Genomic DNA, 17,612 nt, shown 5'->3' with positions numbered 1-17,612 from the left:
TTGCATGTCGTTTCAGTTGGAATAACGTCCTGGTTTCTCAAGAGGGAGAATAATTAAAAGCCAAGATCTGTGTTGTATTAACATTTGTCTTATGTGTTCAACATTTTTGTCAAGTATGGGAAACCTGTAATAGGGCCGTGCAAATAAACTATAGCATCATATGCAAATAAGCTGATAATAAGTATTTGTCCCGTTATGCTAATTCCTCTCAGTTCTGTACTTTGACGTATTGCTTGTGCTAAAGGTTTGATATAGAGGGCAAAAAGAAGAGGGGATATACCGCACCCTTGGTGGATACCCCTCTATAGGATTATCCTTTCTGTAAACCTATTAATCTTGATCCTAGATGTTGGGTTTTCATATATAGTTTTGATAATCATAATTGAATCTTTACTAAAACCAAACTGCTCTAACACTAAATATAAAAAATTCCAATTCACGCTATCAGAAGCCTTTTCAGTGTCAAGACTTATCAGCATAGCTCTCAGTCCTTTTACACTGAATTTATAACATGCAGTCAATTAGATCAATTAGATCAGGCATAAATATCCTATATATTTTAGCAATATTGGTGGTATATACACTGATCAGGCATAACATTCTGACCACCTCCTTGTTTCTGCGCTCACTGTCCACTTTATCAGCTCCACTTACTGTATAGCTGCACTCTGTAGTTCTACAGTTACAGACTGTAGTCCATCTGTTTCTCTGATACTCTGTTACCCTGTTCTTCAGTGGTCAGGACCCCCATGGACCCTCACAGATCATTCTCAGCACTGCAGTAACACTGATGTGGTGATGGTGTGTAAGTGTGTGTTGTGCTGGTCTGAGTGGATCAGACACAGCAGTGCTGCTGGAGTTTTTAAACACCTCAGTGTCGCTGATGGGCTGTGAATAGTCCACCAACTAAAAATATCCAGCCAACAGTGTCCTACTGGACAACCAGTAAGCCAGTAAGTCATATTATTGCTTGCATTGACCTGGACAGCCATTTAATCTAGTTCATGACTGTTTTGATCCTGGATAGCCATTTAATCATGTTACTGATGGTGTTGATACTGGATAGCCAGTTAATCAAGTTCATGATTGTATTGATTTTGGATGGCCAGTTTGTCCTACCACTGACTGTATTGATCCTAGATAAACAGATTATTCAGTTAATGACTGTGTTGATCTTAGATAACCAGTTAATCCTGGATATCTAGTTACTCCTGTAACTGTACTGGATTACCATTACATCTTCAGCTTAACTAGTTATTCCAGTTCTTGATAGTATTTATTATGCACAGTCATGGTCAGTGGAAGTTATTAATAATCAGTATGAATGAAGTATGGATGCATGCACAAGGTCAAATTAGGTTTTAAAAGTGTTATATATATACAGCCTATGCCAACATACATGTACAGTCAGGTCAATAAACATTTGCATTTCAATGAAGTTATTGTTATTTTAGCTGCAGCACAGCAACCACAGCATGTTGGGAGTTGAAATTAAATAATCAATATGTGCTGATATTTAGTATCTGGTGATGTCTGTGGATTCCAGATTCAGGTGGTCAAATGATTTGCATCCAAGTATTAAAAATGACAAAAAAGCTAAAATCGTAAACATATTTGATGAACGTATTCTGATGAAGCATAATGGTATCGTGTTTTCTCTGGTATTTAATTATCTCAACAGATTCTAACACATTCTTAGTAGAATGATGATTGACAAGACATCACTCCAGTCATTTAAAGATGGAAAATGGCTTGTTGACATCATAATTGATGCTCAAATGTGGTATATGATTTTTTGATTGTCTGTTTTTTTCATTTGTTAAGAAATTCCTAAATGCGTAAAGCAGGCGTTGATCTTTCGTTAGTGTAGTGGGTAACATCTCTGCCTTCTACGCTGTAGACTGGGGTTCAATCCCTGACCTGGGCAAAACACCCTACACTATACCAGTAAGAGTCCTTGGGCAAGACTCCTAACACCACCTTCGCCTACCTGTGTAACAATAATCAAATTGTAAGTCGCTCTGCATAAGAGCATCAGCCAAATACTGTAAATGTAAAATAATTCTTCTGAAGAAATCTATTATTGCTTTTCTAGAGCCAACAGACTTCATCAGCCCACATACTTCTAAAGGAGAAAACTCTGTTAGCATATCTTTTCATAAAATACTACAGTACTCAGATCTAGACGTGCTGTGATAAAACTTTATGTGTATCTCATAAACTTACACATACCTGAAGAACATGGTATCAGCAAAGGAGAGCAACTGACTCTGGAAAAACTTATGATAGCATTGACTTCACATTTATAACTGTCAGCTATGAATGACCTGGAATTAACAAAGTGGATTCAACATATTTACTCAGCTATATGCTTTACGCGCTGACGGTATAGTTAGAGAAAGCAGTGTAAGATGTCTGTGTGAATACATTTGTTTAGTTTTGTAGATTTTGTAAGTGAAAACAAGGTAACACATCTACAGGGAACAAAAAATGCAGTGTTTTTTACTTGCAATTTTAGCACTTTGTTCAGTTTACTATACTTAAAATGTGCCGAAATGTCTTCTGTGTGGAGAATGTGTTCTTCATTTCACTTAGAAAATCTACAAAACATCTAATTTGATGAGGCGCACCCAAACTTTTGCATCGGAGTATCAGTAGCTACTTTGAATTTAGAACCTACTGTAGATCATTCAGTAAGTACTATAAATTATTCAGTGACAGCTATAAACTGTTCAGTAACTACTACAAGTAATTTAGTATCTACTGTGAGTACTTCAGTATCTACTATGAATTATTTTGTAACTCCTATGAATTATTAGATAACTGTAAGTTATTCAGTAACTGCCAAGAATTATTCAGTATCTATTATGACTTGTTTAGTAAATACTAAGAATGATACAGTAACTTATATAAATTATTCATTGACTATGGGAAATGTGTCACAATATTAAGCTCACAATATGACAATAAAGGCCCAGTCAGAAGACAGGATACATGTGTGTGAATGAGAGGGAGGCAGGTGGAAAGGTGAAGATGCAAGGAGTAGAGGTCGTAAAGGTGGATGACTTCAAATATCTTGGGTCAACCATCCAGAGCAATGGACAGTGTAGCAAAGAGGTGAAGAAGAGGGTGCAGGCAGGATGGAGTGGGTGGAGACGGGTGTCAGGGCTGATGTGTGACAGAAGGATAGCAGCAAGAGTGAAAGGGAAGGTCTACAAGACAGCAGTGCGTCCTGCTATGATGTTTGGTTTGGAGACTGTGGCTCTGTCTAAAAGACAGGAGGCTGAGCTGGAGGTGGCGGAGATGAAGATGCTGAGATTTTCGTTGGGAGTGACGAGGCTGGACAAGATTAGAAATGAGCAGATCAGAGGGACAGTGAAGGTGGAGCAGTTTGGAGATAAAGCCAGAGAGGCCAGGTTGAGATGGTTTGGACATGTGTTGAGGAGGAATAGTGGATATATTGGTCAAAGAATGTTGGAGATGGAGCTGCCGGGTAGAAGGAGAAGAGGTAGACCTCAGAGAAGGTTTATGGATGTAGTGAAGGTGGACATGGAGATGGTTGGTGTGAAAGTAGAGGAGGCAGTGGATAGGGCAAGATGGGGGCAGATGATCCGCTGTGGCGACCCCTAAAGGGAGCAGCCGCAAGAAGAAGAAGAAGAAGAAGAAGAAGAAGATGACAATAAAGGCCCAGTACAGTTGTACAGTTGAAGACATGTATAAGAGAAGATTGTCAAAAAATTTCAATTTTAAAACTGGAACTAAGTGATGATTAAGAAGTGTTGTTAGAAAGAAAGGTGACTTTTTTTGAATGTGTTGAAGGCATCATATTAAGAATGAACATTTATTTACAAAAAACAAGTTCATCAGGTAAAACAAACTTGCTTTTGTATAATTTTCTACAAATCACTGCTTTCTGTTTTTTTCAGCATTCCATGTATTGGAATTGGGTTTGTATTATCATAACCTTAATCTCAAAGTTAGATCCTGGAGGGCCTGAGCTCAGTGTTTCACCTCATTGTTTCATTGTGATACAATCAAAGCCAGCCAACTAAGTCAATTCATGCCACTCAGTAATCAATTGATCAACTGAACGAAATAAAAAATCACGTGCTAACCCAGGCTCGAGGAGGCAGCTGGAGGCAGCTGGAGGCAGGGTTAACGGTTGCAGCAACTATTCAACTTTCATTTCACACCAAACTAAGACAAAACTCTTCGGTTTCCACCCGCAGTCCAACGACATGCAGACAACCAAAACCTAAGCTGGCCACATTTCAGTAGCTTCAATCTACCTCTACGTTCCCTCTCCGCTCTTTTAACAAGGTGCTCTGCCAGCCAGAGCGGCATCAGCTGGCTCTCATTAAGGGCAGCGTGAGCACCTGAGCAGAGAGGGTAATAAAGCTTGTTGTTATGCCTCTCTGTCAACCCCCTCCCCCACTCTGCATCTCGGCTGCCTGGATCGAACGTGAGGCATGGTAAAGCCGCCTCGCTGCCGAACAGGAGGCAGGGCCTGGCAGTGGACTCCGCAACTCCAGCCTTCATGCCTCTCATTGCCATCATCGTCGTCATGGATGTTGCTGTGTCCCTTCACTCTGTTCTCCTCCTATTATGGAGGTCTATATATTACAATTAATAACACAGATTTATCACTAAAAATACTCAACATACTCAAAAGGCATTAATTTACCAACATTTTTGTGTTTTTGCAGTTAAAATCAATACTATAAATGCATGCCACTCCATCTCCTCCTCTTCCCCGTCTTACCGTATGCATAAAACTAGTTTTTTAGGAGCAACTTCAAGTAGACTTGCTGTGTTATTATCACCAGGCCTGATGTAGAACTTTCTCTATGTTCTCAGACAAGATAACAGACCTACGCTCCCAGAAAGTTCTGGAGTTGCTCACGTAGCTGACGCCGTTGTTCTTACACCAGGCTTGGAGCCAGCAGTGCAGCGGGTAGAGCCTGCTGAACACCTTGCTTCCTCTCCAGTAGGTTACCAGAGGTCCCGAGAATTTAGGTTTCAGGGGTTTCACAGGCACAGTTGGATTCAGTCACAGTTGCACGATGTTACAACAGAATATTTTGTCTTAGCGTGGGGATACAACACTGATTTTATGGCACGCTTTTAGAAAATAATAGTAAGTATGACTTGTAACTTGACATGTGCTGGTATTAAAATGTTATATTGTGATAATTACTTGGCCTTTTATTGTGCTTTACCATGTTATCACACAATGGCTGATCATTTTATCAGATATTTGCCTTCTGTCTCTGCAGGATCTGCTGCACCATAAACACAACACTTTATTAGTCAGATAGTCCCCATAAAAAAGTAAACATACACAGTGTGATCACTGAGCTGGAGAAATCCACACCTCCTGGGAGCTGTTTAGTGTGTTTGTGGATTTAACATGTTGTGACGTCTCCCTGACTGTTAATGGCCTCTCTGGGTTTCTTTATATTCTCTTCGTGGACTGAGAATACTAATCAGACACAGAGGGATTCCTAAGGAGAGCTCAGACCCATTTTAGATGACACTGATTTGCAACATAGGGATGATCTATGTTAGACTATGTGAGTTATGGTTGTATACCAGTCTGTAGCTTAGCTTCAGGTCTTCACGTTCCGCTCTCTGAATAATAAAGATGCCGAGAAAGGATCTTTGGAACGACAATGCGAAAGAGCAGGGGTGCCCAAACATTTGATCGTTTGAGGTGGGCCGAGGACCAATAGACAAAACATTGCACAGTTAAAGAAAGGTTCGTTTTAAAAGGTAGGTTTTAAAATCAACACACACACACACACACACACACACACACACACACACACGTTTACATAGCTTATGTTGGAACAAAACCTAGTATCTCCATAATGGTGACTTTACAGGAGAAGGAAAAAAAAATACTTTACTTTGAATGCAAGTCAATGGAACCAGAATTTTTTCCAAGTCATTCTGGGTCGTTTCTTTGGATCCATTCATCATGAAATTTACACACGATGTAAAGGGTGACAGATGTCAAAAAATATCCAAAAAATATCAAAAATGGAGATACAAGGTTTTGTTCTAACAGCAGTGATATATAGTTTTGAACTTTGAGGAAAGTAAGTAATGATTTTGGGATAAAATGCCACACTGAAGGTCACTATTTTGACATATATCAATACAGTAAGTTCAATATATCTATACACATTCTGATGGGTCAGCTTTGGCCATTGGGCCACACTTCGGGCAGCCCTGTCATATAGGAACCCCATTCGGTTCCTAGGGACCGTAGTGCGCCGCCAGGATGAACATGAATGAACACAGCTGCTGGGTTAGTGTGCCATACCCATCGCTTGATTCTTGAATTTTCTAAGGACAAATGCAAACATGTAGAATCATGGCTGTCCCATCGGTGTTTTCTGGCCTTAAGTATATTATCACCCTTTTTGCAAACATGTGAAGAACCTTTGTGTTATGTGAAGGTTTTTTTTTTACATCCAAGCCAGGAACCTTTTAGGAGCTTTTGTTTTTAAGTGTGTGCATAAATACACATCCATGTATAATGAATTCATTCCTTTGAATTACCAGAATGTTTGTCATGCTAATGCCTGCCAGGCTTACACTGAACAAATCATGAAAACGTGAGTAAATAAATTTGTACATTCCATAATATATGCTCTCCTAGATAAGAGATGAATAAATCATTTATGTTTGTCTTGCATTGTCCTGCACAAGGTGTCGCAGTATTTACAGCAGTCATTATTTGCAGAAAATGCCTCAGGGAACAGCTTGTAATTAAATGTCAACATTCATTTCATTACTGAAATGAAAGCATAGTAATTGTAATGCAGGTGTCCAATTCAAACATTGCTCAGAAAAGTCCTCCAGCCCTTCCACTAGGCCTTAATATAGAGGCCAGCCAGCCTTCTAGCCGGCTACAGAAGACAAAAATGGCCTGTTGTTTACCTGTCTGTCGAAATATTGACTAAGGATCATGAAATCATGACGTTTTAAGACACCTTGTTAAAATATTGTAATTATAAAATTTCTAGAAGTAAGTGATGATTTCAGGATGATTAGTCACACTACATTATTTAGACATAGTAAGTCATGAACTGATTTAACCTTGCACTCAATACCTGCACCTTACCTGCAGTGTACTGCTGCTGTTAGAACAACAATGTTTACTGTTTACATCTGTTTACATCTGTTTACATCTGTTGATGCACTTTATGAACAGCTGCTCTACATATTTGCACATACGCACATGTAACTTTAATTTTACTTCAACTTTGCACATACTGTACATTTTCACTTTTACTTTTTTTACTGTTTTTAGAGTTATTCTTATTTTCTTTTTTATTCTCTTAAGATTATATTCGGTGAATGGAGGAGCAGCAAAGTAAGAATTTCATCGTACAGTGCAACTGCCTGCTCTGCTGTGCACACGACAATAAAACTCTTGAATCTTGAATTATTTCAAAATAATGTGCTGCTATTGTGAGAAAATCATAGTTTTAACATGGTAAGTCAATATTTTGAGAAAACAAGTCTTTATTTTGACATAGAAAGTCAATGTTTTGAGAAATGATCCTAAAAATATACCAACGATTATTTTCTAAATATATAAATATTACAACCTACTGTTCGGAAGCAGAGAGGGAGAAAAGACATCAGGTGGTTTCCTCCTCTACCTGGTGACAATGGGCTTCTATACCCCAAACCCATCAGCCGTCGCCTTGTGTTATCAGTTAATAAAGCATGTGACTCACCAGCAGCTCTGCAGTGCTGAAGAGACAAAGGCTTAATGACAAGGAGATTGACAAGAAGTTGATCGTGAAAAGAGGGCAGATCTAAAAAGAAAGCATTTCAGTAAACATCACATTTGTCATGTTAAAGGCTTGGAGAATTTGGAGAATCAGAGGACATGTCATCTCCTTGTCACTTTCTGACATCCCTTTCTTTTTGTGGCTTTATTATATTTGACACAAAAACAAGCCTGTTCTGCAGGCCTAGTTATTAGTGTATGTACAGCACAGCGAACAGTTAGTTCATTTGGATTGCTCTATCAGCAGCTATTGCTTTCATTCAGTGAGCTACTTCAGAGGAATACAGAGAGAAATGACAATGAAATTTCAGTGCCAGCTGGGGCTAAATCTCAGCCACAGACCCAGTTAGACTCATAGTGCTAATGATGTACATGAGGCTCATAGAATACTATTATATTTAGAGATGTTTAGCATTTTATTAGATGCACCTGCCTTGTGTCTACATTTACTGACCATTTTATCAGCTCCACTTAAAATACAGGTGCACTCTGTAGTTCTACATTTACAGACTATAGTTCACCTGTTTCTCTGGGTACTTTATTGTTCCACCTTTACCTCGTTCAGCAATGGTCAGGACCCCCACAGGAACTCCACAGAGCAGGTATTACTGGGGTACTGGATCATTCTCAGCACTGCAGTGACACTAACCTAGTGGTGGTTTGTCAGTGTATGTTGCTGGACCGTTTGTGTTGGTCATCCTCTAGTCCTTTATCAGTGGTCACAGGACTACAAATGGTTGGATATTTTTGGGTGGTGGACTATTCTCAGTCCAGCAGTGACACTGAGGTGTTTGAAGACTCCAGCAGCACTGCTGTGTCTGATCCACTTGCACCAGTGTAACACACACTAACACACCACCACCATGTCACTCCTGTCAGTGTCACTGCTGTCTCTTTGGAGATACAAGGTTTGGTTCCTATATGTTACTGCACTGTTGCAAGTTGTGTCTGCTTGGTGGAACCTTCTTTTTAATTTCAGCTGACATGTGCTTATAATAAAAAACTAATCTGTTTTCATTACAAACATTTGGACTTACTGTATTCCTCATTATTCACACCCTATGCTTTAAAAATCACGATTACAAGCAGGAATAGTCTAAATTTTCATCTGCGTTTCCATTGATGGGCAAAATGTCTAGATGAAGGACAAAGGTGGTTCTCTGTCTCTCTGTCTGTTTTCTAATGCATCTATTTTATTCTGTGTTTAGACATTTAGACATTCAGTTAAATATATATCCGATTTCATTATATGTATTTTGTAAAATCATGCAATCAATAACAGACATATCTGAGGTTTAGGATCTCGTCTCCTGCGTAAAGCATGCTTTGACATTGATTTTCATAGTATGAATTATCTAAGCATAATGAAGGCCTTTAATTATTTAATTACATTTTTAAACAAAGCTGAATGAGCAGGAAATAGACTACCGAGCGATGGTATTTATGACAGTGTGGGATATTTGGCGATGCTCATCTTCGTGTTCTCTTTTATACCAATTTTTTTTGGCAGCACCTTTTGTTGTCTCTGACAGCAGCTTGTAGCAGACACTTATTCCGTGCTGAGACGCTCTGAAGAACGCCGCAGCAGAGGTTCGCTAAGACGACGGCTGAGCCCCACTGAGTTCTTGTCTCGCTTACAGTCCTGCCCTCCTCAGAGCAGGTCATGTAAAACCCTGCACAAATCATCTCTCCTCTCCCTGATTTCAACCAGGGTTCAGAAACGAAAGCTACCACTCGCTCCAATTCTAAATTACGATTTCCTCTGTGCTCCCAGGAGGCGAAGAGGGCGGGTGGGGAGGTTTGACGTCCCTAATCTTTTTGACTTGGCTGCTCTTTCGTGGGCCTCCAGACTCTGCTTTGTTCTCTAAGCCTGGCCCTCCCTCATTATATGACTTCATTTGAACATCGCCACATCTCGAGGTGAGGAGAAATGAAGCTGCAGGGCTTTTCTGCTGCACCCGTGCAGGTCAACAGGGTGAAGCTTTTTCACATCAAAGAACTTCCAAGTGTGTCACTTTCTATGAATCAGAGATAAAGAGCTGAACTCACATTAAGCCACAGAGGACTGGATGAATCTAATTTTATACTATTGTATAGATCTTATGGCACTACTGGGATAAAAGCACAGCTTTTTCTCCAGATGCAATGAATACCAGAGCCTGTTTTCATCATGCATTAACATGCGTTTCATGTCTAGATCATAACTGCATAAACTTTGGCTGTTTTCCATTTGTTTTTTTTTAGTTTCTTTAGTAAAATGCATCTCCACTGTGACAAGATTCGAGTTTACTTTCCCCACGTAAAAGGGCTTTATGATACGAGCTTGGCTTGGACGCTCTCATCAGCCCACAGTCCAGGAAAGCACTTGGTTTCTGGTTAACTCCAGCCTTGTACGTCTTCTATCTTGTATTTTTTGTTTGTTCTCTGACCTGTTAGTCACCACATTTGCACTTGTATATGTAATTGTATAAAAATACAGGAAACTCATTCTGCTGTCGCCTCACAGCAAGGAGGGCCTGGGTTCGATTCCCCGGCTGGGTGACCGGGGTCCTCTCTGTGTGGAGTCTGCATGTTCTCCCCGTGTCTGCGTGGGGTTCCTCCGGGTTCTCCGGTTTCCTCCCATAGTCCAAAGACATGCAGTCAGGCCAATTGGACATGCTGAATTGCCCCTGGGTGTGAGTGACTGTCTCTGTCTGTCTGTCTGCCCTGTGATGGACTGGCGACCTGTCCAGGGTGTATCCTGGCTTCTGCCCGAAGACTGCTGGGATAGGCTCCAGCACCCCCCCGCGACCCTGACGGAGAAGCGGCTTAGAAAAAATGGAAATGGAAACTCATTCTATTTAGGGCTTGTTTACACCTTTCATGGGTTTTCAGTGAAATTACACTCAGACTTAACTTGTCAGCCTGAAAATCTAGATGTTAACACACACACACACACAAGCCCTTACAGAAAGGTCCAGTGTGGCTTTTGCACACTGAAAATGTGTCACGTGCCAAAACGTGTGATCTCGTGAAAAACGTGTTAATGTGCTTTTTATATGGAACGTTTAATCAGATCTCATCTGGTAAACCTGGCCAGAGTTTATCCAGATATGATCCAGATACAAAACACAAATGAATGCAAGGTGTAAACAGGCTCAATGTGGTTTGCGTGATCTGATAGTAATCCAGTCTATTCACACCTGGCTGTTCATGCGGTCAAGTAAAAGTTTGAAAACTCCCAGTTGCACGACATATTTTGCTGATTTTCTAAGTGGAAATATTTTCTTTAGAGGAAAGAATTTTAAATATGGCTTTTCTTCACATTTTAGTACAAATTTTCTGCTCATTTGCCGAGTTTAACACATTGAAAAAAGAAACACAAACATAAAATGTGCCATAACTTCTTAACTCGTGCACAGGCCACATTATTTTTCTGAGATGTTAAATTCAGCGAAAACAGTAATCGTGCATTAAACTGTCCAGAAGTGTGTTCTCTGCAGGACGTATTAACTTATTTCACTTAAGAGAATCAACATATAGTAATTTGTAAAGTAACATAAAGGTTCTAACCAGTTAAATGTTTGTCTAGAACTTTACACCCAAGCCAAGAACCATGTAGGAATCTTTATTTTCGCAAGTGCCGCCGTCCTTATGAACTGCGCACAAGCGGTTGCAACGAGGAAGCAAGGATACAAGCAAAGAGCGCGATTATGCATGTATTTTGACTCAGTTTTTCAAATAACAAGGCTAAATCCCTGTAGAACTACTTCTAGTACTAAATAAGCATGCCGCTCTTCATTAACCAGCAGCGTCTGCTGCTTCAGAAATGAATATTGTATGGAAACATACAATTAAACCAGGACTCAACGGCTCTTTTCACAGTGGCCAATTTGGTTGCATTGACTTCATGGTGCATATATTTATTCTCAACATTTTGGGTAGATAATGCTAAATGCTGAACTGGTACAGAGCTTAAGTTTCTTCTCCCTTCATTTGGAAGACAAGCAGTTTTAATACATTGAACAGAGCAGAGGATGACCATGAAGACAACATGTATAATTAAACTTTTGCCCTGATTTTTAATGCATGCAGTGAAGGAACCGTCTTGACCAGACAGAAGCCCAAATAAGAGGCCCAAGTGCAAAAGCAGCACCCTGCTTTAAGTTGGAGCACATCAAACATGCCCAGAGACACCTACGCAGGGGTTGATTTATGTCCGCAGTCAAGACAAGAGCCTCCCATCTTTAATTACTGCACAAATTATGCACTGGCGTAATTCATCAGAACATAACAGGCTTTACCCACTTTCCCCTTTGAATTGCTGAATAATTGCTTACTTGGAGCAGCACGGCCTTTGTAATGGAAAGGAAGGGAATATTAGTGTTGAATGCTGCCTGGCTAAATCACCTAGCCCCCAGACTGCCTTGGCACTAATGAAAAGCACAACAATAACAACAATTTGGTATTAATTAAGCAGACCTTTGAATACTCATGTAGCCCGGCACCTCACTTCTTAATTTGACATGTTTTCCATAATCAGCAACTTGGGGAGGCAGTCAGGAACAGTTAACGTTCAATACTGCTGATGGAAATGGACTTTGTGCTATTTACTTTTGCTAGTTGTGTTAAGATACCATCCATCCATCCATCCATCCATCCATCCATCCAGTCTTCGGGCGGAAGGCAGGATACACCCTGGACAGGTCGCCAGTCCATCGCAGGGCTGTGTTAAGATTGTAACCGTTCAATTGTCAACATGTGGAAAAGTACAACATTTGAACATTCCTTACATAGAAATAGTCCCTTGCTAATAAAAGGCTGGACCCCCTTTTTCCTTCAGAACTGTCTTAATTCTTCTTGTCAGACTTTCAACAAGGTGTTGGAAACGTTCTGGTTGGTTATTTGAGTTCCTGTTGTCTTTCTATCATCTGGAACCAGTCTGCCCATTCTCCTCTGACCTCTCACATCAACAAGGCATTTTCGTCCACACAACTGACCGCTCACTGGATGTTTCCTCTTTGTCTGACCGTTCTCTGTAAACCCTAGAGATGGTTGTGTGTGAAAATCCCAGCAGATCAGCAGTTTCTGAAATACTCAGACCTGCCCGTCTGGCACCAACAACCACGCCACGTTCAAAGCCCCTTAAATCCCCTTTCTTCCCCGTTCTGATGCTCGGTCTGCACTTCAGCAAGTCGTCTTGACCACCTCTACAGGCCTAAATGCAGTGAGCTGTGGCCGTGTGATTGGCTGATCAGCTATTTGTGTTAACAAGCAACTGAACAGTGTATTGTACTTTATTATAGTGTAGTGTACTATTGTGTGTTGTAGTGTAGTGTAGTGTGGTGTAGTGTAGTGTAGTGTAGTGTATTGTAGTGTAGTATTTTGTACTGTAGTGTGTTTTATTGTAGTGTAGTGTAGTGTAGTGTAGTGTATTGTAGTGTAGTATTTTGTACTGTAGTGTGTTTTATTGTAGTGTAGTGTAGTGTAGTGTAGTGTATTGTAGTGTAGTGTATTGTAGTTTATTATATTGTATCTTATTGTTATTGTACTGCATTGAATGGCTCAGAGTTCTGAGTTCAGCTCTGCTCCTTTTCTCTCTGTATCAGTGACTGTGTTTCTATCAGTATCTGAGCTCAGGACCGTCTCTCTCTCTAACCTACTGGTAACTAGCAGAGACACTTTCTCTAGACAGACGAAGCTCTTCTTGTAAGTCGCTCTGGATCAGAGCGTCTGCTAAATGCTGTAAATGTAAATGTAAATGAAGGTGAATGTGCTCAAGGTGACCTAAAAACGTAGTGGAGCAGGTCCAAAAATAGAAAACAGAAAAGCGAGCACTGTTGTCTGATAAAGTTTAAACACCCCTGGTAAAATGAATTGTTTTGCTGATTTTCAAAATGGAACGGATTCTCTACAGGGAAGTTAAACATGGCATTGTTCTACAAACTTTGGTGCATAATTTATTTGTATTTGCTATGTTTAACATATTTAATAAAATAAATAATATAATAAATAATAATTTGTCATAACTTTTCACAGGCTGCATTTTACACTTGATTATTTGGAATGATTAATTAATTGATTAATTGAATTCAGTAAATGAAGAATACATGTGCATTAAAATGTGCAGAACTTTGTTCTCTGTAAAGTAACTGTTCACTCATTTCCACTGACCAGGGGTGGCCAAACTTTTGCATATGACTTTTTTGATTTTTGTATGTAATGTTAACAAAATTGTTTTAAATCTGAGCTACACAAACCTGCAAGGAGAAGAAATGTTTTTTAATCCCATAAACGGGGAAATTCCACTTCCACATTTAACCCATCCGTGAAGTGAAACACCACACACACACACACACACACACACACACACACACACACACACACGGCAGTGCAATCCACAGCACCCAGGGAGCAGTTGGGGTTAGGTGTCCTGCTCAAGGACACCTCAGTCATCATGGACTGTCAGCACTGGGGTTCAAACCAGCAACCTTCCGGTCACAGGGCCAGTTCCCTAACCTCCAGCCCATGACTGCCCCAAGAGAAGAACTTATGAGGAACCAGTGAAGCTTGTGAATGATAGTGAAGAATGTATAGAGAGATTAGCTAATAGAGTTTTTAAACTGCACTAACGTTGTGCTGTGGGTGGCCGGACAGTTCTCCACAAGCTAATTTAAATCTCCTGTGAGGAACAGGAGGTCCTGGTCATTTATCATGATGGAGTAATGCTGTGTCTGCATGGCACATTCACCCAGATGCAACCCCACTGTGTTCAGAATTTGGACTATAGTGGTACAACCGGCCAGTAAAAACACTGGCCAACTCATCTTCACTCAGAAGCTCTTTCCTGTCTTCAGGTCAGCAATATTCTCAGCACTTTCACATATGGAGCTCATTTATATGCATCGAAACAGGGCAGAAAGTCAGAGGGTTTTTCTGGTCTCAGAATGGAGTCTTGGATCGCTTGGTGCTGGCAGTGCAAAAGTAAATGTATCATCTAGCGGCCAAAGCACATCCAACAGCGAAACAGGCATTCGAGGTCAGGCATTGCGCCGAAAGTGGTTTTATCAGCCGCCGTGACCAGGAGAAAAAGAGATGAGGAGAATCGGAGATGATTACATATTGTCTATTTGTAATGTCTGGCAGGGATCCACTTTAGCACTTGTTACAGCATGGAGAAGAAAACGCAATCGGTTAATGCTCTGGAGCAGCCTGAGCATTTTGTTGGATCTGCTTCTCTGTTTTGCCTGAAGGCACTTGGATGGGTAAGACTATGTGTAATTTTCTGTGCACTGTCTGAGACAATGTGGTGGACTTGCCAAGTGTTGCCTTGTCTCCATTCAGCGCATCAAAACTTCCCTAATTACTGAGACTGGCGGAGTCAGGGAGTTTTGTTGAAATTTTGGAACCAAATCATTTGTAATTGAACTGCCTCCAAGCTAATACCAGCGCAGATTTTTTAGCCCATTTTGTTGTGCATGGAAAAACACCACTTACTGATAATTGGACCACACTGAGCACTTAGTAGCTATTCACAGCCCAATGTACCTCCTGCGTTTTAATGCTTCTTAATGGTCCCTACTTTCGTCAAGACAGAGATTATCCTTGAACTGCAGGTATGACACTCCCTGACTTAGTGCGTTTATATGTTCCTCAGTTCTATGTATTTGGAACTGTTTACTTGTAGAACCATTGAAAGGCATGCTTATTATAAGGCTGAGGTAAACTGAGCGATCAAGTCTCTCCCAGACTGATTATTTTCCCCTCTGTTTACCTGTGCGCTCCTCTGAGTCCCCCCCACCCTCAACCCATTCCTTCCACTCCATCTCTCTGCATGGGCCTGTCTCATTATGTTCATCTCCATGATTCACTCAGTGGAAAGATGAGAGAAGGAGGGAGCAGAAGAGAGGAGAGAGGTAAACATGTTCCTGAAGCTTCCAGCCACTTGTAATGTGACTTTGAACCTGATCAAGGGATTTCTTGAGCTGGTTCACGAGGACATGATGGTACAGGTGGTTATTTTCAACAAAAAATTTAAACATGCTTTTGGTAAAACTGTCGCAGGGCAGTCGTGGGCTGGAGGTCAGGGAACCAGCCCTGTGACCGGATGGTTGCTGGTTCAATCCCCTCGGCTGACAGTCCATGACTGAAGCACCCTTGTGCAAGGCACCTAACCCCCAACTGCTCCCCAGGTGCCATGGATAGGACTGCCCACTGCTCTGGGCAGGTGCGCTCACTGCCCCCTAGTGTGTGTGTTCACTAGTGTGCATGTATGTGTGTGTTTCACTGCATGGATGGGTTAAATGCAGAGGCCTGATTCCACAGTGTGCAGACACAGAGACACATGGTTCTCAATTCATTCATTACACTTGCACTTTATCAAAGGATCAGGTTGGTAACACTTTCTATGAGTACAACGTCTATGACCACCTAATGCATTTATTGGGCATTATAAACTTTGTTATAAACATTTATGAAAACCACTTACATTTTGTGACCAGGTTTATTATGCATTATGAATTGTTAACATAACTTGTTAATATTACCTATAATGCATTATTTTCAGTGCCAAAGAGGTCAGTTCATGGTATTTTATTTCTCATCATGGGGGTCACTAGGGCTAGAGCTTTGGGGCCTAAGTCCTGAATGTTGAGATGCCACCCCCAAACATGTTGTCCAGCCCAGAGTGTTTTCCTTAATCAGCTCACTTACTTTAAAAAATACAAATTACATTATAATAACCCAAGTGCACATTAGGCCTCTCCCCTGAAACCCCCTCTGACATCACACTCAGCATCAGGTTACTGTAAAGCAAAAGCTAGAACAGTGAAAGACAAGTTAGTAGAGTGCTATCATTATAAATGCTCTCTAAATGGTTCCAACCACTAGAACCCTTCACTTTGTAACATCACTACAGTATAGTAAAGCTAATGTCTGCTAGCAGTCATTGGATTTGCCGAGTTAAGTTCAAATACGACACATTAATTTGTGACGTTTTAAGCTTGTACTGCTTTGTATTTTGCAGTGTTTCAATAAATCCTTCAGTTCAACTTCAACGTCAAGCCTTTACAACACCGCACTTTACTTAGAGCTGACAAATGCAACTCACAAGCTCTGATAACGCGTTATGAAAACTACTGACGATGCATTATGTTAACAATCCAGCTGAAGGTTAAAATGACAAAACATATTCAAACAGACCTGCATTACATATTGTTACTAAAATGCTTCAAAACAAATTTAAAAGGAAAATAATAATTGAATTAAATCAAATCAAATTTATTTGTAGCGCTTTTTAAAACGGATGATGTCACAAAGCAGCTTCACAGAATTCCAGTAAAGACAGAGTTTTAACATGAATGTAAAACCCCCAGGTGAGTAAGCCAGGGGGCGACAGTGGCAAGGAGAACCTCCCTCAGAGCTGAGGAAGAAACCTTGGGTGGAACCAGGCTCACCAGGGGGGACCCGTCGTCCTCTGGTCAGACTACCTACAGAGTTATTATACTACTAATATTAATAGCAGTAATATTAGTGGTAGGAATAGCTGGGAGTGCATGAGAACATCAGTGTAGGGTGGGCAGCTAGTCCAAGGCAGGTGGCGGTAGCTGGGGCGTGGGCAGCTGGTCTGAAGTGGGCAGCAGGAAAGCTCGACAGTCAGTCGTCCTTCAGTGTCCAGCCAGACATGTGGACGGTCGTATATTCGGAAAAAAATGCAGGGAGAGGGAATTAGTTTCATTCTGTCTGTTTGTACATAAACAGGGAATGTGAACATTTCCAGAGTGTGGCTAACGACTCCAGCAGATCCGACTATGACAACAGAAGC

This window comes from Pygocentrus nattereri, chromosome 11 (genome assembly GCF_015220715.1).
Source record: "Pygocentrus nattereri isolate fPygNat1 chromosome 11, fPygNat1.pri, whole genome shotgun sequence".
Classification (NCBI taxonomy): Eukaryota; Metazoa; Chordata; class Actinopteri; order Characiformes; family Serrasalmidae; genus Pygocentrus; species Pygocentrus nattereri.
The sequence above is the reverse complement of the archived record's forward strand: the minus strand, read 5'-3'. Positions refer to the sequence as shown.